The 27,500-nt window shown below is 44.5% G+C and overlaps 1 protein-coding gene across 5 annotated transcripts in view; it reads left to right on the top strand.

The window, feature by feature from the left end:
- LOC128686001 (uncharacterized) overlaps positions 1–27,500 on the top strand; it is a 363,682-nt gene that overhangs the window by 70,724 nt on the left and 265,458 nt on the right. For 2 of the 5 annotated variants that reach the window (XM_070084597.1, XM_070084581.1), the window contains exon 2: positions 19,384–19,460. The exons of the other annotated variants lie outside the window; for them this stretch is intronic. The gene's annotated coding sequence lies outside the window, so the exon portion shown is untranslated. The remainder of the gene's footprint in view (positions 1–19,383; positions 19,461–27,500) is intronic. 5 annotated transcript variants of the gene reach the window in all.

Raw genomic sequence — 27,500 nt, 5'->3', positions numbered from 1 at the left:
TGAGGTACACAGTAAACTAGCCACTACCATCTACAGGATGGACATGAGGCGCACAATAAACTATCCACTACCATCCACAGGATGGACATGAGGTGCACAATAAACTATCCACTACCATCCACAGGATGGACATGAGGTACACAGTAAACTAGCCGCTACCATCTACAGGATGGACATGAGGTGCACAATGAACTATCCATTACCATCCACAGGATGGACATGAGGTGCACAATAAACTAGCCGCTACCATCCACAGGATGGACATGAGGTGCACAATAAACTATCCACTACCATCCACAGGATGGACATGAGGTGAACAGTAAACTATCCACTACCATCCACAGGATGGACATGAGGTGCACAATAAACTAACCACTGCCATCCACAGGATGGACATGAGGCGCACAATAAACTAGCCACAACCATCCACAGAATGGACATGAGGTGCACAATAAACTAACCACTACCATTGTCATGTGGGTTTCGAAAACGTGGATAGGGTAAAAATACTCACGTAGGCTGGTAGTACTTATATTATAACGACGTAAGTATGGGAAGCGCCACAGCCGGCCTGCCTCTCTGCTCTCTATCGTAAGACTGACTACTCACAGTGCCCATATGTGAGGGGGTGTTTGAAATCCTGCTAGGTCAGCAGCAATATGAATACAGTCAGTGATTCACGCAGAGACGGTTGGCAGTGAGTCATCTACTGGTACACTGGTTAATGGTAACTGGTTACTAGGAACTGGTACTACTACTGAGACCATTCACAGGATGGACATGAGGTGCACAGTGAACTAGCCATTGCCGTCCACAGGATGGACATGAGGTGTACAGTGAACTAGCCACTACCATCCACAGGATGGACATGAAGTTCACAATAAACTAACCACTGCCATCCACAGGATGGACATGAGGTGTACAATGAACTAGCCATTACAGTCCACAGGATGGACATGAAGTGCACAATAAACTAGCCACTACCATCCACAGGATGGACATGAGGTGCACAATGAACTAGCCATTACCGTCCACAGGATGGACATGAGGTGCACAATCACTAGCCACTACCATCTACAGGATGGACATGAGGCGCAAAATAAACTATCCACTCCCATCCACAGGATGGACATGAGGTGCACAATAAACTATCCACTACCATCCACAGGATGGACATGAGGTACACAGTAAATTAGCCGCTACCATCTACAGGATGGACATGAGGTGCACAATAAACTATCCACTACCATCCACAGGATGGACATGAGGTGCACAATAAACTATCCACTACCATCCACAGGATGGACATGAGGTACACAGTAAATTAGCCGCTACCATCTACAGGATGGACATGAGGTGCACAGTAAACTATCCACTACCATCCACAGGATGGACATGAGGTTCACAATAAACTAACCACTGCCATCCACAGGATGGACATGAGGCGCACAATAAACTAGCCACTACCATCCACAGGATGGACATGAGGTGCACAATAAACTATCCACTACCATCCACAGGATGGACATGAGGTACACAGTAAACTAGCCACTTCAGCAGCAAAATCTAATGGCCCTAAGACTATCTCCAATAATACTGTTCATTCCTATGTAGGTTGTGAACTGTATAAAGTTAAACTTTCTTAAATGTTGATATGTTTATCATATATTGAATTTCGCCCTGACTTTCCAAGCCTTGCTGTGTCCCTTTCTTATAACAAGATCGTTCTGAAAGATGTAGTGATGCGGTAGATAGAACCAGTGCAGTGATCAACCTACTGGCTGAGTGAAGGCGATTACTCCAGTCAATTATACTAATTATAATTAAGTCGTCAGACCGTGAGCAAGGTCTGACATTTTTGTTCACGGTGAAGCCAACCACATCACCCTTGTTTACCTCAGGGAGTTTCTTAGTGCAGGTGGCTCGTAAGAGCTCTGAGGTTGTGTCAACACGGGTACCACCTTACCTTAAACCTGCCTCTCCTTGTTTAACACAACACCAGCGTTCACAAGCCATCCCCACACTCGTAGACACTACCCACCTTGTTGTAGATAAACCCTTTCTTGCTTTAGACTGTATAGGACTTACTTTAGATAAACCCTATCTTGCTTTAGATAGATCAGGATAAACCCTATCTTGCTTCAGACGAGATAAGTTACTGTACCTGCAGGTTACTAGTCACTTCCGAGGTCACCTGGAGTCTACCTGGAGGGCATTCCGGGGATGAACGCCCCCGCGGCCCGGTCCACGACCAGGCCTCCCGGTGGATCAGGGCCTGATCAACGAGGCTGTTATTGCTGGCCGCACGCAAACCAACGTACGAACCACAGCCTGATATGCTTGTGCCCTTCGCCCTCAGTCCAATGTATGCATCATAGCCCGACTGATAAGGAACTAACTTGAGAAATTTATGGAGTTCTCATTGGGTGACAGCTAAGGGATTCTTCATAATTCACCTTACTCACGAAGGGAGTGTGTTGAGTAGTTGTGGTCCCTTTACACTTAATGAGTGAGGTATCCTGCACTGTCTGTCTAGCCTCTTGTTTATATATATATATATATATATATATATATATATATATATATATATATATATATATATATATATATATATATATATATATATAAGCTAGAGATTTGCATTGTTCATCATGCAGGGGATGAGATGAAAAGCTGTAAGCCTTCTCCCTGAAAGCTGGCTGCCTTGGATCAAACGTGTAGCGCATGCTACATGCCAAGGTATTGTCCAGTGTGGATAGATTGGTTAAGCACTGCGTACCTTGTCCTAAGGTTCGTAGGTTCGAGTCTCCTTCAGCCAGAGATCACTGTTTGTGTATATTTCGCCTGCTCTCGAGAATTCCTTGCATATATATATATGAAGATTGAGACACTTATGCAGCATATGGGAATCTTTATTCAGGAAACGTTTCGCCACACAGTGGCTTCATCAGTCCAATACAAAGAGGAAGGCGTAAGGAGAGGAGGAGTATGAGGTAATCAGTCCCTCAACCTGGAGTCGATGTGTTCAGTCCATCAATCTTGTAGAATGTACAGCATAGGGCCGTAGACGTGGCTTATATACTGTAGTGAGGTGAGGTGAAGCAGGCGTAGGCGGGGTCATAGTGGTACCATCCACTAGTCGAAGTAGGTCTTCGTCCAAAGGTTGAACAAGTGTTGAAGAATTCTTTGTAACAAGATCCCATGATGCTGCAGTGTCTGACAGTTGTGATGAATGGTTTGAAAAACCGACAAGTTGAAGATTGAGACACTTATGCAGCATATGGGAATCTTTATTCAGGAAACGTTTCGCCACACAGTGGCTTCATCAGTCCAATACAAAGAGGAAGGCGTAAGGAGAGAAGGAGTATGAGGTAATCAGTCCCTCAACCTGGATCTTGTTACAAAGAATTCTTCAACACTTGTTCAACCTTTGGACGAAGACCTACTTCGACTAGTGGATGGTACCACTATGACCCCGCCTACGCCTGCTTCACCTCACCTCACTACAGTATATAAGCCACGTCTACGGCCCTATGCTGTACATTCTACAAGATTGATGGACTGAACACATCGACTCCAGGTTGAGGGACTGATTACCTCATAGTCCTCCTCTCCTTACGCCTTCCTCTTTGTATTGGACTGATGAAGCCACTGTGTGGCGAAACGTTTCCTGAATAAAGATTCCAATATGCTGCATAAGTGTCTCAATCTTCAACTTGTCGGTTTTTCAAACCATTCATCACATATATATATATATATATATATATATATATATATATATATATATATATATATATATATATATATATATATATATATATATATATATATATATATATATATATATATATATATATATATATATATATATATATATATATATATATATATAATGTTGCCAGTAAGGGCCACAGAAGAAAACACATTCACCATCACTTGGCTGCTATGTAATCTTGTACAATTATTCATATATTTGCATATGTAACGAGATTAACATCTTGTGTTTAAGCCGTTTAAAGTGGCGAGAGACTTGAGAACACTGTGATGCTTGGTTAAGTGGTAATTTATCATTTTAACCGAGACACAAGGTGTAGTTAACACCAGAACGATCATTAACAATGTGGAGTGTCCGTGCTGCCCTCACCTAGTGTGCGTTACAGTGAGAGAGATAGAGAGAGAGAGAGAGAGAGAGAGAGTTTACCTGGAGAGAGTTCCGGGGGTCAACGCCCCCGCGGCCCGGTCTGTGACCAGGCCTCCTGGTGGATCAGCGCCTGATCAACCAGGCTGTTGCTGCTGGCTGCACGCAAACCAACGTACGAGCCACAGCCCGGCTGATCAGGAACTGACTTTAGGTGCTTGTCCAGTGCCAGCTTGAAGACTGCCAGGGGTCTGTTGGTAATCCCCCTTATGTGTGCTGGGAGGCAGTTGAACAGTCTCGGGCCCCTGACACTTATTGTATGGTCTCTTAACGTGCTAGTGACACCCCTGCTTTTCATTGGGGGATGGTGCATCGTCTGCCAAGTCTTTTGCTTTCGTAGTGAGTGATTTTCGTGTGCAAGTTCGGTACTAGTCCCTCTAGGATTTTCCAGGTGTATATAATCATGTATCTCTCCCTCCTGCGTTCCAGGGAATACAGGTTTAGGAACCTCAAGCGCTCCCAGTAATTGAGGTGTTTTATCTCCGTTATGCGCGCCGTGAAAGTTCTCTGTACATTTTCTAGGTCGGCAATTTCACCTGCCTTGAAAGGTGCTTGTAGTGTGCAGCAATATTCCAGCGTAGATAGAACAAGTGACCTGAAGAGTGTCATCATGGGCTTGGCCTCCCTAGTTTTGAAGGTTCTCATTATCCATCCTGTCATTTTTCTAGCAGAGAGAGAGAATATATCTACACCGTCTGACTCATTCACCAGACCTCCTAATAAGATCAGTTAACAGAGAACTGGTATTGATGTTGTAGCCACCACTGGCACCATCAGTGGTGAGACAAGCTACCACTGGCACCACCAGTGGTGAGACAAGCCACCACTGGCACCAACAGTGGTGAGACACGGTACCACTGGCACCACCCGTGGAGACAAGCCACCACTGGCGCCACTAGTGGTGAGACAAGCCACCACTGGCGCCACTAGTGGTGAGACAAGCCACCACTGGCGCCACTAGTGGTGAGACAAGCCACCACTGGCGCCACTAGTGGTGAGACAAGCCACCATTGGCACCACCAGTGGCGAGACAAGCCACCACTGGCACCACCAGTGGTGAGACAGGCTACCACTGGCAATTATGTATATACGAACATACAGTTGCTCTTTGCTGATGACACTGTGCTCTTGGGAGATTCTGAAGAGAAGTTGCAGAGATTGGTGGATGAATTTGGTAGGGTGTTTCTGGAGTTTATCTGGAGAGAGTTCCGGGGGTCAACGCCCCCGCGGCCCGGTCTGTGACCAGGCCTCCTTAGGTCAGTGTCCCAGGATGCGACCCACACCAGTCGACTAACACCCAGGTACCCATTTTACTGATGGGGAACATAGACAACAGGTGGAAAGAAACACGTCCAATGTTTCTACTCTGGCTGGGAATCGAACCCAGGCCCTCACCGTGTGAAGCGAGAGCGTTAACCACGGTTGCAAAAGAAGAAAATTGAAAGTGAATACAGGAAAGAGTAAGGTTATGAGGATAACAAAAAGATTAGGTGATGAAAGATTCGATATCAGATTGGAGGGAGAGAGTATGGAGGAGGTGAATGTATTCAGATATTTGGGAGTGGACGTGTCAGCGGATGGGTCTATGAAAGATGAGGTGAATCATAGAATTGATGAGGGGAAAAGGGTGAGTGGTGCACTTAGGAGTCTCTGGAGACAAAGAACTTTGTCCTTGGAGGCAAAGAGGGGAATGTATGAGAGTATAGTTTTACCAACGCTCTTATATGGGTGTGAAGCATGGGTGATGAATGTTGCAGCGACGAGAAGGCTGGAGGCAGTGGAGATGTCATGTCTGAGAGCAATGTGTGGTGTGAATATAATGCAGAGAATTCGTGGTTTGGAAGTTAGGAGGAGGTGCGGGATTACCAAAACTGTTGTCCAGAGGGCTGAGGAAGGGTTGTTGAGGTGGTTCGGACATGTGGAGAGAATGGAGCGAAACAGAATAACTTCAAGAGTGTATCAGTCTGTAGTGGAAGGAAGGCGGGGTAGGGGTCGGCCTAGGAAAGGTTGGAGGGAGGGGGTAAAGGAGGTTTTGTGTGCGAGGGGCTTGGACTTCCAGCAGGCATGCGTGAGCGTGTTTGATAGGAGTGAATGGAGACAAATGGTTTTTAATACTTGACGTGCTGTTGGAGTGTGAGCAAAGTAACATTTATGAAGGGGTTCAGGGAAACCGGCAGGCCGGACTTGAGTCCTGGAGATGGGAAGTACAGTGCCTGCACTCTGAAGGAGGGGTGTTAATGTTGCAGTTTAAAAACTGTAGTGTAAAGCACCCTTCTGGCAAGACAGTGATGAAGTGAATGATGGTGAAAGTTTTTCTTTTTCGGGCCACCCTGCCTTGGTGGGAATCGGCCAGTGTGATAATAATAAAATAAATACGAACATACATACTGTGGATGCTTTGTGGGTTGCTTATTTAATGTGGTTTGAAGCCTGTCGACTGCACGAGACAATGTGGTTTGAAGCCTATCGACTGCACGAGAGGCATTAACCAAGCCTGCACGTAGCCTCTTCACTCTGTACTCTTTATGTAAAATATTCAGCATTATTCAAGTGATTTTTCGTTACTTTGTTTATGAATTATTAACTTTGTTAATAATTAACTTTGTTAATAATTCATAAAACTGGGTAATTGTACAATAATTTGTATAATTTATAACCTCGAAGTTTCTCCTGAAGTTCAAAACTTGACTCTCACAGTTTTTATAGATTAATTTAATCTAACCTAACATAACTTAGTTCAAGTTAGCCTAAATTAACATAGAATAAATTAAAAAGAGGCTGAAACGTTAAGAAAGTGACGTTCAGTGGTGTATTGTACGTGTGGCAGCGTTGTTTTTTTTGCGGATGAAGGTAGTGTAATGTGTGAGCGATATCGTACTGCTGGCATCGCTCTTTAGAACTGAAAAATCTGGTGAGCACGAGGTGGAGGTGTCTGGCAGCGCCGCCGTGTTGACATTCCAAGCTGTGCTGAACTGTTGGGAAAAATGTCGTACAAATTCAGAATATGTGATTGATAATGTTGTTTTGTGGCAGCAGTGAATACCATGTTTGTGGCAGCAGTGAACACCATGTTTGTGGCAGCAGTGAACACCATGTTTGTGGCAGCAGTGAACACCATGTTTGTGGCAGCAGTGAACACCATGTTTGTGGCAGCAGTGACCATGTTTGTAGCAGCAGTGAACACCATGTTTGTAGCAGCAGTGAACACTATGTTTGTGGCAGCAGTGAACACCATGTTTGTGGCAGCAGTGAACACCATGTTTGTAGCAGCAGTGACCATGTTTGTAGCAGCAGTGAACACCATGTTTGTAGCAGCAGTGACCATGTTTGTAGCAGCAGTGACCATGTTTGTAGCAGCAGTGACCATGTTTGTAGCAGCAGTGAACACCATGTTTGTAGCAGCAGTGACCATGTTTGTAGCAGCAGTGACCATGTTTGTAGCAGCAGTGAACACCATGTTTGTAGCAGCAGTGAACACTATGTTTGTAGCAGCAGTGAACACCATGTTTGTTGCAGCAGTGAACACTATGTTTGTTGCAGCAGTGAACACCATGTTTGTTGCAGCAGTGAACACCATGTTTGTGGCAGCAGTGAACACTATGTTTGTAGCAGCAGTGAACACCATGTTTGTAGCAGCAGTGAACACCATGTTTGTTGCAGCAGTGAACACCATGTTTGTTGCAGCAGTGAACACTATGTTTGTGGCAGCAGTGAACACTATGTTTGTGGCAGCAGTGAACACCATGTTTGTAGCAGCAGTGAACACCATGTTTGTGGCAGCAGTGAACACTATGTTTGTGGCAGCAGTGAACACCATGTTTGTAGCAGCAGTGACCATGTTTGTAGCAGCAGTGAACACCATGTTTGTAGCAGCAGTGAACACTATGTTTGTGGCAGCAGTGAACACCATGTTTGTGGCAGCAGTGAACACCATGTTTGTAGCAGCAGTGAACACCATGTTTGTAGCAGCAGTGAACACCATGTTTGTAGCAGCAGTGAACACCATGTTTGTAGCAGCAGTGAACACTATGTTTGTGGCAGCAGTGAACACCATGTTTGTAGCAGCAGTGAACACCATGTTTGTGGCAGCAGTGAACACCATGTTTGTAGCAGCAGTGAACACCATGTTTGTGGCAGCAGTGACCATGTTTGTAGCAGCAGTGAACACTATGTTTGTGGCAGCAGTGAACACCATGTTTGTTGCAGCAGTGAACACTATGTTTGTGGCAGCAGTGAACACTATGTTTGTGGCAGCAGTGAACACCATGTTTGTAGCAGCAGTGAACACCATGTTTGTAGCAGCAGTGAACACCATGTTTGTAGCAGCAGTGAACACCATGTTTGTAGCAGCAGTGAACACTATGTTTGTGGCAGCAGTGAACACCATGTTTGTAGCAGCAGTGAACACCATGTTTGTGGCAGCAGTGACCATGTTTGTAGCAGCAGTGAACACTATGTTTGTAGCAGCAGTGAACACCATGTTTGTTGCAGCAGTGAACACTATGTTTGTGGCAGCAGTGAACACCATGTTTGTAGCAGCAGTGAACACCATGTTTGTAGCAGCAGTGAACACCATGTTTGTAGCAGCAGTGAACACCATGTTTGTGGCAGCAGTGAACACCATGTTTGTGGCAGCAGTGAACATCATGTTTGTGGCAGCAGTGAACACCATGTTTGTAGCAGCAGTGAACACCATGTTTGTGGCAGCAGTGAACACTATGTTTGTGGCAGCAGTGAACACCATGTTTGTTGCAGCAGTGAACACCATGTTTGTGGCAGCAGTGAACACCATGTTTGTGGCAGCAGTGAACACTATGTTTGTGGCAGCAGTGAACACCATGTTTGTAGCAGCAGTGAATACTATGTTTGTGGCAGCAGTGAACACCATGTTTGTGGCAGCAGTGAACACCATGTTTGTGGCAGCAGTGAACACCATGTTTGTAGCAGCAGTGAACACTATGTTTGTAGCAGCAGTGAATACCATGTTTGTGGCAGCAGTGAACACCATGTTTGTGGCAGCAGTGAACACCATGTTTGTAGCAGCAGTGAACACCATGTTTGTAGCAGCAGTGAACACTATGTTTGTAGCAGCAGTGAACACCATGTTTGTAGCAGCAGTGAACACCATGTTTGTGGCAGCAGTGAACACCATGTTTGTTGCAGCAGTGAACACTATGTTTGTGGCAGCAGTGAACACTATGTTTGTGGCAGCAGTGAACACCATGTTTGTAGCAGCAGTGAACACTATGTTTGTGGCAGCAGTGAACACCATGTTTGTGGCAGCAGTGAACACCATGTTTGTGGCAGCAGTGAACACCATGTTTGTAGCAGCAGTGACCATGTTTGTAGCAGCAGTGAACACCATGTTTGTAGCAGCAGTGAACACTATGTTTGTGGCAGCAGTGAACACCATGTTTGTGGCAGCAGTGAACACCATGTTTGTAGCAGCAGTGACCATGTTTGTAGCAGCAGTGAACACCATGTTTGTAGCAGCAGTGAACACTATGTTTGTGGCAGCAGTGAACACTATGTTTGTGGCAGCAGTGAACACCATGTTTATGGCAGCAGTGAACACTATGTTTGTGGCAGCAGTGAACACCATGTTTGTGGCAGCAGTGAACACCATGTTTGTAGCAGCAGTGAACACTATGTTTGTTGCAGCAGTGAACACCATGTTTGTGGCAGCAGTGAACACCATGTTTGTAGCAGCAGTGAACACCATGTTTGTTGCAGCAGTGAACACCATGTTTGTTGCAGCAGTGAACACTATGTTTGTGGCAGCAGTGAACACTATGTTTGTGGCAGCAGTGAACACTATGTTTGTAGCAGCAGTGAACACCATGTTTGTGGCAGCAGTGAACACTATGTTTGTGGCAGCAGTGAACACCATGTTTGTGGCAGCAGTGAACACCATGTTTGTAGCAGCAGTGAACACCATGTTTGTTGCAGCAGTGAACACCATGTTTGTAGCAGTGAACACCATGTTTGTAGCAGCAGTGAACACTATGTTTGTGGCAGCAGTGAACACTATGTTTGTGGCAGCAGTGAACACTATGTTTGTGGCAGCAGTGAACACTATGTGGCAGCAGTGAACACCATGTTTGTAGCAGCAGTGAACACTATGTTTGTGGCAGCAGTGAACACCATGTTTGTGGCAGCAGTGAACACCATGTTTGTAGCAGCAGTGAACACTATGTTTGTGGCAGCAGTGAACACCATGTTTGTTGCAGCAGTGAACACTATGTTTGTGGCAGCAGTGAACACTATGTTTGTGGCAGCAGTGAACACTATGTTTGTGGCAGCAGTGAACACCATGTTTGTTGCAGCAGTGAACACTATGTTTGTGGCAGCAGTGAACACTATGTTTGTGGCAGCAGTGAACACCATGTTTGTGGCAGCAGTGAACACCATGTTTGTAGCAGCAGTGAACACCATGTTTGTAGCAGCAGTGAACACCATGTTTGTGGCAGCAGTGAACACTATGTTTGTGGCAGCAGTGAACACCATGTTTGTGGCAGCAGTGAACACCATGTTTGTAGCAGCAGTGAACACCATGTTTGTGGCAGCAGTGAACACCATGTTTGTAGCAGCAGTGAACACCATGTTTGTGGCAGCAGTGAACACTATGTTTGTGGCAGCAGTGAACACCATGTTTGTAGCAGCAGTGAACACCATGTTTGTGGCAGCAGTGAACACCATGTTTGTTGCAGCAGTGAACACCATGTTTGTAGCAGCAGTGAACACCATGTTTGTAGCAGCAGTGAACACTATGTTTGTGGCAGCAGTGAACACCATGTTTGTGGCAGCAGTGAACACCATGTTTGTGGCAGCAGTGAACACCATGTTTGTAGCAGCAGTGAACACCATGTTTGTGGCAGCAGTGAACACCATGTTTGTTGCAGCAGTGAACACCATGTTTGTAGCAGCAGTGAACACCATGTTTGTAGCAGCAGTGAACACTATGTTTGTGGCAGCAGTGAACACCATGTTTGTGGCAGCAGTGAACACCATGTTTGTGGCAGCAGTGAACACCATGTTTGTGGCAGCAGTGAACACCATGTTTGTGGCAGCAGTGAACACCATGTTTGTGGCAGCAGTGAACACCATGTTTGTAGCAGCAGTGAACACCATGTTTGTGGCAGCAGTGAACACCATGTTTGTAGCAGCAGTGAACACCATGTTTGTGGCAGCAGTGAACACCATGTTTGTGGCAGCAGTGAACACCATGTTGTTCACCACTGCTCTGCACTTCTGGGTACTGCACTAAGGTTATAGTTTTTCCCAGTGTCTCCATGACTCACCTGGGTATTGTTCACTCTCCATCCAGTAGTAAATGCGTATTCCCACTTTGCTTTCTAGATTTCTGCGCCCGAGTATTTTGTACGTCGTGGCTCTGTCTCCTCTCAGCCACTTATTTTTTTCTTTATAGTTATAGCTTCGTAGTTTCTGTACCGTTGTAGTAGCGAAGCTCTAGGAGATACGGTGTTCACACACACACACACACACACACACACACACACACACACACACACACACACACACACACACAGACACACACACACACACACACACACACACACACACACACACACACACACACACACACACACACACACACACACACACACACACACACACACACACACACACATACACACACACACACACACACACACACAGTTCCACACAAGAGATTGGTGCAAAAACTGGAGGACCAAGCAGGGATAACAGGGAAGGCACTACAATGGATCAGGGAATACTTGTCAGGAAGACAGCAGCGAGTCATGGTACGTGGCGAGGTGTCAGAGTGGGCACCTGTGACCAGCGGGGTCCCGCAGGGGTCAGTCCTAGGACCAGTGCTGTTTCTGGTATTTGTGAACGACATGACGGAAGGAATAGACTCTGAGGTGTCCCTGTTTGCAGATGACGTGAAGTTGATGAGAAGAATACACTCGATCGAAGACCAGGCAGAACTACAAAGGGATCTGGACAGGCTGCAGACCTGGTCCAGCAATTGGCTCCTGGAGTTCAAACCCACCAAGTGCAAAGTCATGAAGATTGGGGAAGGGCAAAGAAGGCCGCAGACGGAGTACAGTCTAGGGGGTCAGAGACTACAAACCTCACTCAAGGAAAAAGATCTTGGGGTGAGTATAACACCAGGCACATCTCCTGAAGCGCACATCAACCAAATAACTGCTGCAGCATATGGGCGCCTAGCAAACCTCAGAACAGCATTCCGACATCTTAATAAGGAATCGTTCAGGACCCTGTACACCGTATACGTTAGGCCCATATTGGAGTATGCGGCACCAGTTTGGAACCCACACCTAGCCAAGCACGTAAAGAAACTAGAGAAAGTGCAAAGGTTTGCAACAAGACTAGTCCCAGAGCTAAGAGGTATGTCCTACGAGGAGAGGTTAAGGGAAATCAACCTGACGACACTGGAGGACAGGAGAGATAGGGGGGACATGGTAACGACATACAAAATACTGAGGGGAATTGACAAGGTGGACAAAGACAGGATGTTCCAGAGATTGGACACAGTAACAAGGGGACACAGTTGGAAGCTGAAGACACAGATGAATCACAGGGATGTTAGGAAGTATTTCTTCAGCCACAGAGTAGTCAGTAAGTGGAATAGTTTGGGAAGCGATGTAGTGGAGGCAGGATCCATACATAGCTTTAAGCAGAGGTATGATAAAGCTCACGGCTCGGGGAGAGTGACCTAGTAGCGATCAGTGAAGAGGCGGGGCCAGGAGCTCGGACTCGACCCCCGCAACCTCAACTAGGTGAGTACAACTAGGTGAGTACACACACACACACACACACACACACACACACACACACACACACACACACACACACACACACACACACACACACACACACACACACACAAACACAGTTTTGGAGCACCTAGAACGGAACGAGCTTATAAACGGCAACCAGCACGGATTCATGGAAGGCAAATCCTGTGTCACAAACCTACTGGCGTTTTATGAAAAAGTAACGGAAGTAAGACAAGAGAGAGAGGGGTGAGTAGATTGCATTTTCTTGGACTGCAAGAAGGCCTTTGACAGTTCTTCACAAGAGATTAGTATAGAAGCTGGAGGATCAGGCACGTATAGCAGGAAGGGCACTGCAATGGATCAGAGAATACCTGACAGGGAGGCAACATCGAGTTATGGTACGTGACGAGGTGTCACAGTGGGCGCCTGTGACAAGCGGGGTCCCACAGGGGTCAGTCATAGGACCAGTGCTGTTCTTGGTATATGTAAATGACATGATGGAAGGAATAGACTCAGAGGTGTCCCTGTTTGCAGATGATGTGAACTTAATGAGGAGAATTAAATCAGATGAGGACCAGGCAGGACTACAAATAGACCTGGACAGGCTGGAAGCTTGGTCCAGCAACTTTCTCTTCGAATTTAACCCCACCAAATGCAAAATCATGAAGACCAGGGAAGGGCAAAGAAGACCCCAGACAGAGTATAGGCTTGGTGACCAAAGACTGCAAACCTCACGTAAGGAAAAGGATCTTGAGGTGAGTATAATACCGAGCACATCTCCCGAGGCGCACATCAATCAGATAACTGCTGCAGCATACGGGCGTCTGGCAAACCAGAGAATAGCGTTTCGATACCTCAGTAAGGGATCGTTCAAGATTCTGTACACCATATACGTCAGGCCCATGCTGAAGTATGCAGCACCAATTTGGAACCCACACCTGGTCAAGCACGTCAAGAAATTAGAGAAAGTGCAAAGGTTTGCAGCAAGGTTTGTTCCAGAGCCAAGGGGAATGTCCTACGAAGAAAGGTTAAAAGAAATCGGCCTGACGACACTGGAGAACAGGAAGGTTAGGGGAGACATGATAACGACATACAAACTACTGCGAGGAATTGACAAGGTGGACAGAGATAGGATGTTCCAGAGATGGGACTCAGAAACAAGGGGTAACAGTTGGAAGTTGTATGACTCCGATGAGTCAAAAAAATGTTAGGAAGTATTTCTTTGGTCATAGAGTTGTAGGTAAGTGGAGTAGTCTGGCAAGGGATGTAGTGGAGGCAGGCACCATACATAGTTTTAAGACGAGGTATGATAAAGCTAATGGAGCAGGGAGAGAGAGGACCTAGTAGCGATCAGTGATATGGCTGGGCCAGGAGCTATGTATCGACCCCTGCAACCACAAATAGGTGAGCGCACACACACACACACACACACACATAGGTGAGCGCACACACACACACACACACACACACACACACACACACACACACACACACACACACACACACACACACACACACACACACACACACACACACACACACATACACACACACACACACACACACACACACACACATCAAATTCATGTTTCTTGTCTGTTACTTTTACTTTGAAGTCGTTCCCAGGCTATGAGTGGTTGTTGTGATGTGTGGGAGTGTCTGTTTGATGTGTGGGAGTGTCTGTTGTGATGTGTGGGAGTGTCTTTTGTGATGTGTGGGAGTGTCTGTTGTGATATGTGGGAGTGTCTGTTGTGATGTGTGGGAGTGTCTGTTGTGATGTGTGGGAGTGTCTGTTGTGATGTGTGGGAGTGTCTGTTGTGATGTGTGGGAGTGTCTGTTGTGATGTGTGGGAGTGTCTGTTGTGATGTGTGGGAGTGTCTGTTGTGATGTGTGGGAGTGTCTGTTGTGATGTGTGGGAGTGTCTGTTGTGATGTGTGGGAGTGTCTGTTGTGATGTGTGGGAGTGTCTGTTGTGATATGTGGGAGTGGTTATGTGTGGGAGTGGTTGTTGTGATGTGTGGGAGTATCTGTTGTGATGTGTGGGAGTGGTTATGTGTGGGAGTGGTTGTTGTGTGTGTGGGAGTGATTGTTGTGATGTGTGGGAGTGTCTATTGTGATGTGTGGGAGTTGTTATGTGTGGGAGTGGTTGTTGTGATGTGTGGGAGTGGTTGTTGTGATGTGTGGGAATGTCTGTTGTGATGTGTGGGAGTGTCTGTTGTGATGTGTGGGAGTGGTTATGTGTGGGAGTGGTTGTTGTGTGTGTGTGAGTGGTTGTTGTGATGTCTGGGAGTGTCTGTTGTGATGTGTGGGAGTGGTTGTTGTGTTGTGTGGGAGTGGTTGTTGTGTTGCGTGGGAGTGGTTGTTGTGATGTGTGGGAGTGGTTGTTGTGTTGTGTGGGAGTGGTTGTTGTGTTGCGTGGGAGTGGTTGTTGTGATGTGTGGGAGTGGTTGTTGTGATGTGTGGGAGTGGTTGTTGTGATGTGTGGGAGTGGTTGTTGTGATGTGTGGGAGTGGTTGTTGTGATGTGTGGGAGTGGTTGTTGTGATGTGTGGGAGTGGTTATGATCCTTGAGTGGAGGTGACCAGACTGGGTGGGTCATTGGGTTAATCCGGGGGGGGAAACATGGGCCTGCTTCGCATGTGTCAGTAGGCATGTTGCAGTGTTCCTTCTTTCTTATGTTCTTATGTAACTTGTAACATGAATGATATATCTTGTAACATGAATGATATATCTTGTAACATGAATGATATATCTTGTAACATGAATGATATATCTTGTAACATGAATGATATATCTTGTAACATGAATGATATATCTTGTAACATGAATGATATATCTCGTAACATGAATGATATATCTCGTAACATGAATGATATATCTCGTAACATGAATGATATATCTCGTAACATGAATGATATATCTTGTAACGAGAAAGATATATTTTATAACAAAAATGATATCACCTGGATTCCCAAAATCTGCACAATCCAGGGCAACATGGGTTCGGGGCAGGTCGCTCCTGCCTCTCACAACTACTGGATCACTATGACATGGCCTTGGATGCACTGGAAGAAAATCAGAATGCAGATGTAATATACACAGACTTTGCAAAAGCATTTGACAAATGCGATCATGGCGTAATAGCCCATAAAATACGTGCTAAAGGAATAACTGGGAAAGTGGGGAGATGGATCTTCAACTTCCTAACAAATCGAACACAAAGAGTAGTGGTCAACAGAGTTAAATCGGAGGCTGCCATAGTGAAGAGCTCTGTTCCACAAGGCACAGTACTCGCCCCCATCTTATTCCTTATCCTCATATCAGACATAGACAGAGATATACACCACAGCACCGTATCATCCTTTGCGGATGATACTAGGATCTGCATGAGGCTGTCATCTGCTGAGGACGCGGTTAACCTCCAAGAAGATATAAACAAAGTTTTCCAATGGGCAACGGTAAGCAATATGATGTTCAATGAGGAGAAATTCCAACTACTCCGTTATGGAAAACTGGAGGAGATAATAACTAGAACAGAGTATACTACAGACTCTGGCCATACAATAGAGCGGAAAAATAATGTAAGGGACCTGGGAGTAGTAATGTCTGAGGATCTCACTTTCAAGGATCACAACAGTGCCACGATCACAAGTGCAAAGAAAATAATAGGATGGATAATGAGAACGTTCAAAACGAGAGATGCCAAGGCAATGATGATCCTTTTCAAATCACTTGTTCTCTCTAGGCTGGAATACTGTTGTACATTAACATCTCCATTCAAAGCAGGTGAAATCGCAGATCTAGAGAGTGTACAGAGAACCTTTACTGCACGTATAAGTTCTGTCAAGCACCTTAACTACTGAGAACGCTTGGAAGCACTTGACTTGTACTCGTTGGAACGCAGGAGGGAGAGATATATCATAATCTACACTTGGAAAATCTTGGAAGGAATGGTCCCAAATCTGCACACAGAAATCACTCCCTACGAAAGTAAAAGACTGGGCAGGCGATGCAAAATGCCGCCAATAAAAAGTAGGGGCGCCATTGGTACACTAAGGGAAAACACCATAAGTGTCCGGGGCCCAAGACTGTTCAACAGCCTCCCATCAAGCATTAGGGGAATTGCCAATAAACCCCTGGGTGCCTTCAAGAGAGAGCTGGACAGATACCTAAAGTCAGTGCCGGATCAGCCGGGCTGTGGCTCGTACGTTGGACTGCGTGCGGCCAGCAGTAACAGCCTAGTTGATCAGACCCTGATCCATCGGGAGGCCTGGTCATGGACCGGGCCGCGGGGGCGTTGATCCCCGGAATAACCTCCAGGTAAATAGGAATGATATAATGTTGACAGGTAGACGGTATAACATAGAAATGTTGAGATGTGTGGGAGAGGTTGTTAGAATGTGTGGGAGAGGTTGTTGAGATGTGTGGGAGAGGTTGTTAGAATGTGTGGGAGAGGTTGTTGAGATGTGTGGGAGAGGTTGTTAGAATGTGTGGGAGAGGTTGTTGAGATGTGTGGGAGAGGTTGTTGAGATGTGTGGGAGAGGTTGTTGAGATGTGTGGGAGAGGTTGTTAGAATGTGTGGGAGAGGTTGTTGAGATGTGTGGGAGAGGTTGTTGAGATGTGTGGGAGAGGTTGTTAGAATGTGTGGGAGAGGTTGTTGAGATGTGTGGGAGAGGTTGTTGAGATGTGTGGGAGAGGTTGTTAGGATGTGTGGGAGAGGTTGTTAGGATGTGTGGGAGAGGTTAGAATGTGTGGGAGAGGTTGTTAGGATGTGTGGGAGAGGTTGTTAGGATGTGTGGGAGAGGTTAGGATGTGTGGGAGAAGTTGTTAGGATGTGTGGGAGAGGTTGTTGAGATGTGTGGGAGAGGTTGTTAGGATGTGTGGGAGAGGTTGTTAGGATGTGTGGGAGAGGTTGTTAGGATGTGTGGGAGAGGTTGTTAGGATGTGTGGGAGAGGTTGTTAGGATGTGTGGGAGAGGTTGTTAGGATGTGTGGGAGAGGTTGTTAGGATGTGTGGGAGAGGTTGTTAGGATGTGTGGGAGAGGTTGTTAGGATGTGTGGGAGAGGTTGTTAGGATGTGTGGGAGAGGTTGTTAGGATGTGTGGGAGAGGTTGTTAGGATGTGTGGGAGAGGTTGTTAGGATGTGTGGGAGAGGTTGTTAGGATGTGTGGGAGAGGTTGTTAGGATGTGTGGGAGAGGTTGTTAGGATGTGTGGGAGAGGTTGTTAGGATGTGTGGGAGAGGTTGTTAGGATGTGTGGGAGAGGTTGTTAGGATGTGTGGGAGAGGTTGTTAGGATGTGTGGGAGAGGTTGTTAGGATGTGTGGGAGAGGTTGTTAGGATGTGTGGGAGAGGTTGTTAGGATGTGTGGGAGAGGCTGTGGTGGTGGTGGATGAGGTATTTGTTGTGGGTGTGTGTTTATAGTGGTTGTGGTAGTGATTTATGGTGGATATGGTCCTGGATCGTTGTAGTGGTTGTGGTAGTGTTTGCCGTGATTGTGTTTGTGGTTGTTGGTTGATGGGAACTGTTCGTTGTGGATGTTTGCTATAATTTGTTGTGTCTGAGGTTGTGTACCCTCCTCTTCCTCTTTCAAAGCTTTCTCATCTTCCTCATTCTGATTCTCCTCAGTCTCTTGTCCTTCTCTTCCCCATTCTCTCTTTTTTTTGTTTCTTATCCTGTCCTTTCTTATCCTCTTCCTCTGTCTTAGCCTCATTTTCCGCTGGCATTTACCCCATTATCTCTTCTCTTTATTCACCCCACTTCTCTCTCTCTCTCTCTCTCTCTCTCTCTCTCTCTCTCTCTCTCTCTCTCTCTCTCTCTCTCTCTCTCTCTCTCTCTCTCTCTCTCTCTCTCTCTCTATCTATCTATCTATCTACCTATCTATCTATCTATCTCTCTCTCTATCTCTCTCACGGGTGAAACTCTTCAGGTCTCGAGTAATCTGACTCACTCGACCAAGTTTCGCTCCGAGTATCAGATTTAGCCGCATTTCACCTGACGCAGTATATCATTTACCGATTTTAGATATCCGATTAAAGCTAGATTTTGTTTTTATTTTAATTTTTAATGGTGGTGTATCCTGTAACACGAATGATGTATCCTGTAACACGAATGATGTATTTTGTAACACGAATGATGTATTTTGTAACACGAATGATGTATTTTGTAACATGAATGATGTATTTTGTAACACGAATGATGTATTTTGTAACACGAATGATGTATTTTGTAACACGAATGATGTATTTTGTAACATGAATGATGTATTTTGTAACACGAATGATGTATTTTGTAACACGAATGATGTATTTTGTAACACGAATGATGTATTTTGTAACAAGAATGATGTTTCAATATATCATGGAATTACCCAGATAACTGCAATCAAATCTCTGTCCCAGATTTTCGCTTGGCCGACTTCATGGGACTGAAAAATTACCTGGGTGGGCTAAATTGAGATGTCCTGACTATGGGTCAGGTAGGTGATGTTGGTTGCCAATATGACGTTTTTCAGAGCATAGTTCTAGCTGCCCAGACAACTTTTGTTCCGAGTAGGGAAATTAGATCTAACAAAAATGATCCCAAATGGATGAACAATAGATTAAAACATCTCATTGTTCAAAAGAGAGGCATATATAGGCGTATCAAAAGAGGGGATGGACAGTTAAGAAATCAATATATTCAATTAAAGAGAGAAATAAAGAAAGGAATAAGAAAAGCAAAAAGGGATTATGAGGCTAAGGTCGCAAGGGATTCAGAGACATCCAAAAGGGTTCTTTCAGGTATACAGAAGTAATACACAAATAACCCGCACATAAAAGAGAGAAGCTTACGACGACGTTTCGGTCCGACTTGGACCATTGACAAAGTCACACTGGTCACAATGGACCAAGTCGGACCGAAACGTCGTCGTAAGCTTCTCTCTTTTATGTGCGGGTTATTTGTGTATTGTTCCAGTCACGGTATTGTGCCTTTTTGTTATTTATATATACAGAAGTAAGATTAGGGACAAGATTAGCCCACTTAAGAGTTACTCTGGTCAGATCACTGACAGTGATAAGGATATGTGTGAAATTCTCAATACCTACTTCCTCTCAGTTTTCACCCCGGAAAATCCTAGCGATATTCCTGAAATAATAGATTCTATAGAACAGGATAATAAACTCTGTACGATTGCGGTAACTAGTGACATGGTCCTCAGACAAATAGAGAAACTAAAACCAAACAAATCCCCAGGCCCTGATGAACTGTTTGCAAGGGTGTTAAAGGAATGTAAAGAGGAACTTAGCATACCTTTGGCTAATCTTTTTAACATATCACTACAAACTGGCATAGTGCCTGATAAGTGGAAAATGGCAAATGTAATACCTATTTACAAGGCAGGTGACAGGTCCTTGGCTTCGAACTATAGACCAATAAGCCTTACCTCCATAGTGGGAAAATTTATGGAATCAATAACTGCCGAAGCAATTCGTAGCCATCTTGATAGGCACAGATTGATTAATGAATCTCAACACGGTTTTACAAAGGGGCGTTCCTGTCTTACGAATTTACTAACTTTTTTCACTAAGGTGTTTGAGGAGGTAGATCATGGTAATGAATATGATATTGTGTATATGGACTTCAGTAAGGCTTTCGATAGAGTTCCACATCAGAGGCTATTGAGGAAACTTAAGGCACACGGAATAGGAGGAGAAATTCTTTCCTGGGTAGAGGCATGGCTGACAAATAGGCAGCAGAGAGTTTGCATAAATGGGGAGAAATCAGAATAGGGGCACGTCACAAGGTGTTCCTCAGGGGTCAGTGTTGGGCCCGTTGTTGTTCGCAATTTACATAAACGACATAGATGAGGGAATAAATAGCGACATAAGCAAATTTGCTGATGACACCAAAATAGGCCGTCCAATTCATTCTAATGAGGACACTAGAGCACTCCAGGATGATTTGAATGGACTGATGCAATGGTCGGAGAAGTGGCAGATACAGTTTAATATTGACAAATGCAAAGTTCTAAATGTTGGACAGGTAAATAACCATGCCACATATGAACTAAATAATGTAGATCTTAATACTACTGATTGCGAAAAGGATTTAGGAGTTCTGGTTAGCAGTAATCTAAAACCAAGACAACAGTGCATTAGTGTTTGCAATAAAGCTAACAGAATTCTTGGCTTTATATCTAGAAGTATAAATAATAAAAGTCCTCAGGTTGTTCTTCAACTCTATATATCCTTGGTTAGGCCTCATTTAGACTATGCTGCTCAGTTCTGGTCACCGTATTACAGAATGGATATAAATGCTCTGGAAAACGTACAGAGGAGGATGACAAAGATGATCCCATGTATCAGAAATCTTCCACATGAGGATAGACTGAGGGCCCTGAATCTGCACTCTCTCGAAAGGCGTAGAATTAGGGGGGGATATGATCGAGGTGTATAAATGGAAAACAGGAATAAATAAAGGGGATGTAAATAGCGAGCTGAAAATTTCCAGCCAAGACAGGACTCGCAGCAATGGTTTCAATATGGAAATATTCAGATTCAGGAAGGATATAGGAAAGCACTGGTTTGGTAATAGAGTTGTGGATGAGTGGAACAAACTCCCGAGTACAGTTGTTCAGGCTAAAACGTTGTGTGGTTTTTAAAATAGGTTAGATAAATATATGAGTGGGTGTGAGTTGGACCTGACTAGCTTGTGCTGCTGGGTCTGGTGCCGTGCTCCATCCTTGAGTGGAGGTGACCAGACTGGGTGGGTCATTGGGCTAATCCGGGGGGGGGACATGGACCTGCTGCGCATGGGTCAGTAGGCCTGTTGCAGTGTTCCTTCTTTCTTATGTTCTTATGTATCTTGTAACATGAATGATATATTTTATAACAAAAATGATATATTTCGTAATAGGAATGATATAATGTTGACAGGTAGACGGTATAACATAGAAATGTTGTACATAATCAGCGTCTTGTATACAGTATGTCAGTAACACCACCTGTACTGTACCACTTGTAAAACATCTTTATAGAAATGAAGATTATCTTATTTTTATGTAATGTATACAGTAGGAGGTTACTACCCCCTTGCTCCCGGCATTTTAGTCGCCTCTTTCGACACTCATGACTTACGGAGGAAGAATTCTGTTCCACTTCCTCGTGGAGATAAGAGGAAATAAACAAGAACAAGAACTAGTAAGAAAATAGAAGAAACCCCAGAGGGGTGTGTATATATATGCTTGTACATGCATGTGTATCTTGCATGTTAATGAGACAGGAAAAGACACCAGCAATCCTACCATCATGTAAAACAATTACAGGCTTTCGTTTTACACTCACTTGGCAGGACGGTAGTACCTCCCTGGGCGGTTGCTGTCTACCAACCTACTACCTAGGATATATATATATATATATATATATATATATATATATATATATATATATATATATATATATATATATAAATATTTATATATATATATATATATATATATATATATATATATATATATATATATATATATATATATATTTATATTTATAGTGTTATCCCCAAACTCAATAAGTGTCCGAGGCCCACCAGGCTTAAGGGGATTTACCAACAGACCCCTGGCTGCCTTCAAGAGGGATCTGTACAGATATCAGCCGAAATGTGGTTCGTACGTTGGACTACGTGCGGCCAGTAGTAAGAGCCTAGTTGATCAGACCCTGATCCACCGGGAGATCTGGTCAAGGATTGGGCCGCGGGAGCGTTGACCCCAGCAACACCCTCCAGGTAGACTCCACGTAGATATTGGAGAAAACAGGTTACTAATGAAGGTCAGGTGATGTCAGGTCATCTAAGTGTAGTGCCTTATATCTGTTCGAGTTGCGATGTTTCTTCTGCTCTGAACGGAATCATCAGTGTTGAATAATTCTCTAAGCGAGAGAGCACAAGCAGTTTGAATGGTTCAACTATTGGCACTGTTTCCTTTGTTTGGAAAGTTCCCATTATCCACTCCGTTATTTTCCCGGTTTGCGTGACATTTGCCTTTTTGTGCTTTTTTGAAGAAAGGTCAGCTGACATTATTACTCTCAGGTCCTTCACATGTTCCTTTCGTTCTGTTTGATCTTACTTTTTTTTGTATACAGTCCCTGATGATTTCTTCATTCTTTCTATATCTAACAAGTTGGAACTTTTTACCACTGAAAATCATGTTATTCTCCACTGCCCACTTGAAGACTTTGCCTATATCTTCTGGCATTTTTTCCGGGTCTTCTACTAAGGTGATTTTCAATTCTTATTTTGATATAAGCCCCAAATCATGATACGAAACTGTGGCGAGTGTTTTTATCTGTCTGCTATAAGGATAATAAACAGTAGAGGCGCCAGGACCGTGCCTTGGGATATTGTGCTTTTGCTTCGTTAATCTTTTAGTTTCGTCTGTTTACCACTACTACTCCTTGTGTTCTCTTGTCTGACTTGAATATCCATTTGTTTATTTTCTGTATTTAACCTATCGCCCTTACTTTATGTGCAGTCGCCCTATAATTTAATAATAATAATCTTAATATGTGACATCCTTCAGGAATTATTACATTTTCTATCATTTCTCTGAGCTTGGTCTCAGTATGAAGTCTTCCTGAATTGAGGCAGATGTAGACATAATCATTTTGGTTATATACCGAAGCTTTCCTATTTTTAAGTAGACTGTTGAGTAGAGGTGTTGAATTAATTGAATCTTTGATGTTTTCTTACAAAGAAAACTCTAAACCACGTAGTGGTTTAATATCTCAACCCAGACTGAAATTCCCACTTTTCTTCGGAGAAAAACGTAACACTTCTTAACTTTTTATAGCGAGCAAAGTGACTTGACTCTGCCATGAAGATTACCATCATTTTGACACCACAGTTCCATGTGTTGCTATATAATTTACCCCGACACTTGCGAGCACTCGCGTGGCAGCATCAAGAGCTTGAGGAATGTTTACATTAAGGGAATTACAGCTGGTTTATGGGGTATTTGATGTTAGTCTTATGGAGGGATATTAAAGGTATGTTCATTGTTCATTGTCTTGTACAAGTTCACCTTCTTCCTCTTGGAAAGTTTGACTGACTAGTATGGGAAACAGAGGGAGGAAAGAAAGGTGGAAGCGAAGGAGGGAGAGAGAGAGAGAGAGAGAGAGAGAGAGAGAGAGAGAGAGAGAGAGAGAGAGAGAGAGAGAGAGAGAGAGAGAGAGAGAGAGAGAGAGAGAGAGAGAGAGAAATAGTAAGAGAGAGAAGGGGGGATCGGAGTAAAGAAGGAAAATACTAGAATGAGGGGAAAGAGAAGAGGCGGGGTAGAAGAAACAAAGGGGAAGCAGATGAGATGCAAGAGAGTGTGGGAACAGGTAAGGAAAAAAAGAGAAGATGGTTAACAGTAACTTCATGTTATGTTAATGGAGACAACTGAGGCAGGAGACTCTACCCTGAGGATGGTGGTTAACACAAAAAGAGTTGTCTCAAGCATCCAGGTGAAGGAGACAACTGAGGCAGGAGACTCTACCCTGGGGATGGTGGTTAATACAAGAGCTGTCTCAAGCATCCAGGTGAAGGAGACAACTGAGGCAGGAGACTCTACCCTGGGGATGGTGGTTAATACAAGAGCTGTCTCAAGCATCCAGGTGAAGGAGACAACTGAGGCAGGAGACTCTACCCTAGGGATGGTAGTTAACACAAGAGCTGTCTCAAGCATCCAGATGAAGGAGACAACTGAGGCAGGAGACTCTACCCTGGGGATGGTGGTTAACACAAAAAGAGTTGTCTCAAGCATCCAGGTGAAGGAGACAACTGAGGCAGGAGACTCTACCCTGGGGATGGTGGTTAACACAAGAGCTGTCTCAAGCATCCAGGTGAAGGAGACAACTGAGGCAGGAGACTCTACCCTGGGGATGGTGGTTAACACAAGAGCTGTCTCAAGCATCCAGGTGAAGGAGACAACTGAGGCAGGAGACTCTACCCTGGGGATGGTGGTTAACACAAGAGCTGTCTCAAGCATCCAGGTGAAGGAGACAACTGAGGCAGGAGACTCTACCCTGGGGATGGTGGTTAACACAAAAAGAGTTGTCTCAAGCATCCAGGTGAAGGAGACAACTGAGGCAGGAGACTCTACCCTGGGGAAGGTGGTTAACACAAGAGCTGTCTCAAGCATCCAGGTGAAGGAGACAAGTGTTGTGTTGGCATCACAATCTGCTTGATCAGTACTCTGAGTGCAGGAAGTCATCAAGTTTCTTCGTGAAAGTAGTGAATCTCTGGTAATTCTCAGTATACATGAAGAGAGATTGAATATTAAAATGGTATAAAATACGGACAGGTTGCTAGGTAAGACGCATATACAGCAGTTAGGTATCTTTATTTCGATACGTTTCGCCTACACAATAGGCTTCTTCAGTCGAGTACAGAAAAGTTGGTAGAAGCAGAAGAGATGTGAAGACGATGTAATCAGTCCATCACTCTTGAAGACGTAGTCATACCCTCAGCCTGGAGAAGAGTATTTGTTCCATAGTCTGAAACAATGTTTCAGACTATGGAACAATATTCTTCTCCAGGCTGAGGGACTGACCACTACATGAAGAGAGAGTGTTTAAAAGTCTTAGCCCGTTTACTGTTTAAAAGTCTTGGGTCCTCTATCCCCTCAAGGAAAGTTCCTTGATGTTGGTGAGGGGCTCTTGATTTAGGGAATTGGATCTGTGCTCCAGTTCCCCGAATTAAGCCTGAATGCCTTCCACATCCCCCCCCCAGGCGCTGTATAATCCTCCGGGTTTAGCGCTTCCCCCTTGATTATAATAATAATAATTGGGTCCTCTATGTTTATTGATTTATCTCTTAGTATAGTTACAGCACCTCTGCTGTTTACTGAAATATTATACACTAGCTGTTCAGCCTCTCTTAAAACAGTCCCAAAACGTTCCAAGTGTTCATTTATTATATAATTTCCATGCCTGTACTTCGCAAAGAAAATTTCAGAGATTTTGGGCACTGAGAGTAGTTTATGTGTTTAACAGGCTAAGGGAGAACAGTGAAAAGTCTTCACATATTCCCCAGATCAACAATTTTACCAGCGAGAGCTGGATCCGGTAATAATGAACATTACAGCAAGAATATCATCATTAACCGCTTAAAAGGAACCTTTAAGCGGTTGCCTGAGTTTCCATTTCTTTCTCCTTTTTTCTTCCTGCGACTATTCGTTGTTATTTCGTTCATAACACCACAACGTCTCATCTGATCGCCTTGAAAACTTTAACGCCAGTGTAGAGTAACTAGAGCAACATTCTTGAACACTTGGTATGTGCAGGTTCACTCTCTCCGAAGTTGCTGAACCTGTTCGCAGCATCTTGAAATAGCTGGGATAACTTTCACAGTCTTCAGCGGCGGAGCTTCAAACCTAAAACTCAACCATGTTGGTGCAGATTTGACCATTTTTGTGTGTGTGTAAAGTAGTGTGAACCTTCTGAAGGGCTTCAGTATTTACTGGTTGATGCAACTCGGGGCCAGGATAGTGCAACTTTGGGCCATTATAGTGCAACTTAGGGCTAGGATAATGCAACTTAGGGCCAGGATAGTGCAACTTAGGGTCAGGATAGTGCTCTTTAGATCTAGTTTATGTGCGGCAAATTTGTGACAGTGCTAATTTACTCCATATTACTTGGTTGCATTGGAATCCGTGTAATAACCGGAGAATACCTTGTCTGATCGGCTTCAAATTTTAAGCCTTGGTGTGTTTTCCAGAGAGCAACGATTACCTTGTTACTGGGCTCCATAAACCCTGGTTGCCAGTTTCATTAGCTAAATAATGATGCTGATTTTCTTTTGTAACTAATAAAATGCTGCTTCTCATCGTCTTCCAAATATAAATTTAATCTTGTGTTTACCTTATTCCCGCTTTCGGGGGTCATTACCCTCACTGCCCGGTCCTAGGCCAGGCCTCCTGCTTGCTAGCTTGCTAAACCAGGCTGTTGCTGGTGGTCGACTGTAGTCCATCGTATGAACCACAGCCCAGCTCATCAGGAATTGATTTTAAGACGTCATCAAGTTTCCTCGTGAAGACAACGAGAGGAGGGAGGGAGGAATTGAAAAATCTGGGACCTCTGACACTTGCTCATTATTCTTCTGCTTTTTAACTGGAGATACTCTGCACCGTCTGCCAACTCTCTTGTCCTCATACAGAGTGACTTCGATGCGTAGGTTTATGACCAGTACCTCCAGGATTTTCCATGTGTAAATTATGATGCACCTTTCTTGCCTATGTTGCAAGGAGCACAGCTCAAGGGACTTCAAGCGTGGAATCTGCGGAAGTTGCTGGAAGTGTGTTGATAACACTGTGGAAATTGCTGGAAGTGTGTTGACACACTGTGAAAATTGCTGGAAGTGTGTCGACACACTGTGGAAGTTGCTGGAAGTGTGTTGATAACACTGTGGAAATTGCTGGAAGTGTGTTGATAACACTGTGGAAATTGCTGGAAGTGTGTTGACACACTGTGGAAGTTGCTAGAAGTGTGTTGACACACTGTAG

This window comes from Cherax quadricarinatus, chromosome 1 (assembly GCF_038502225.1).
Source record: "Cherax quadricarinatus isolate ZL_2023a chromosome 1, ASM3850222v1, whole genome shotgun sequence".
Lineage (NCBI taxonomy): Eukaryota > Metazoa > Arthropoda > Malacostraca > Decapoda > Parastacidae > Cherax > Cherax quadricarinatus.
This window is presented reverse-complemented; position numbering and strand designations above follow the sequence as displayed.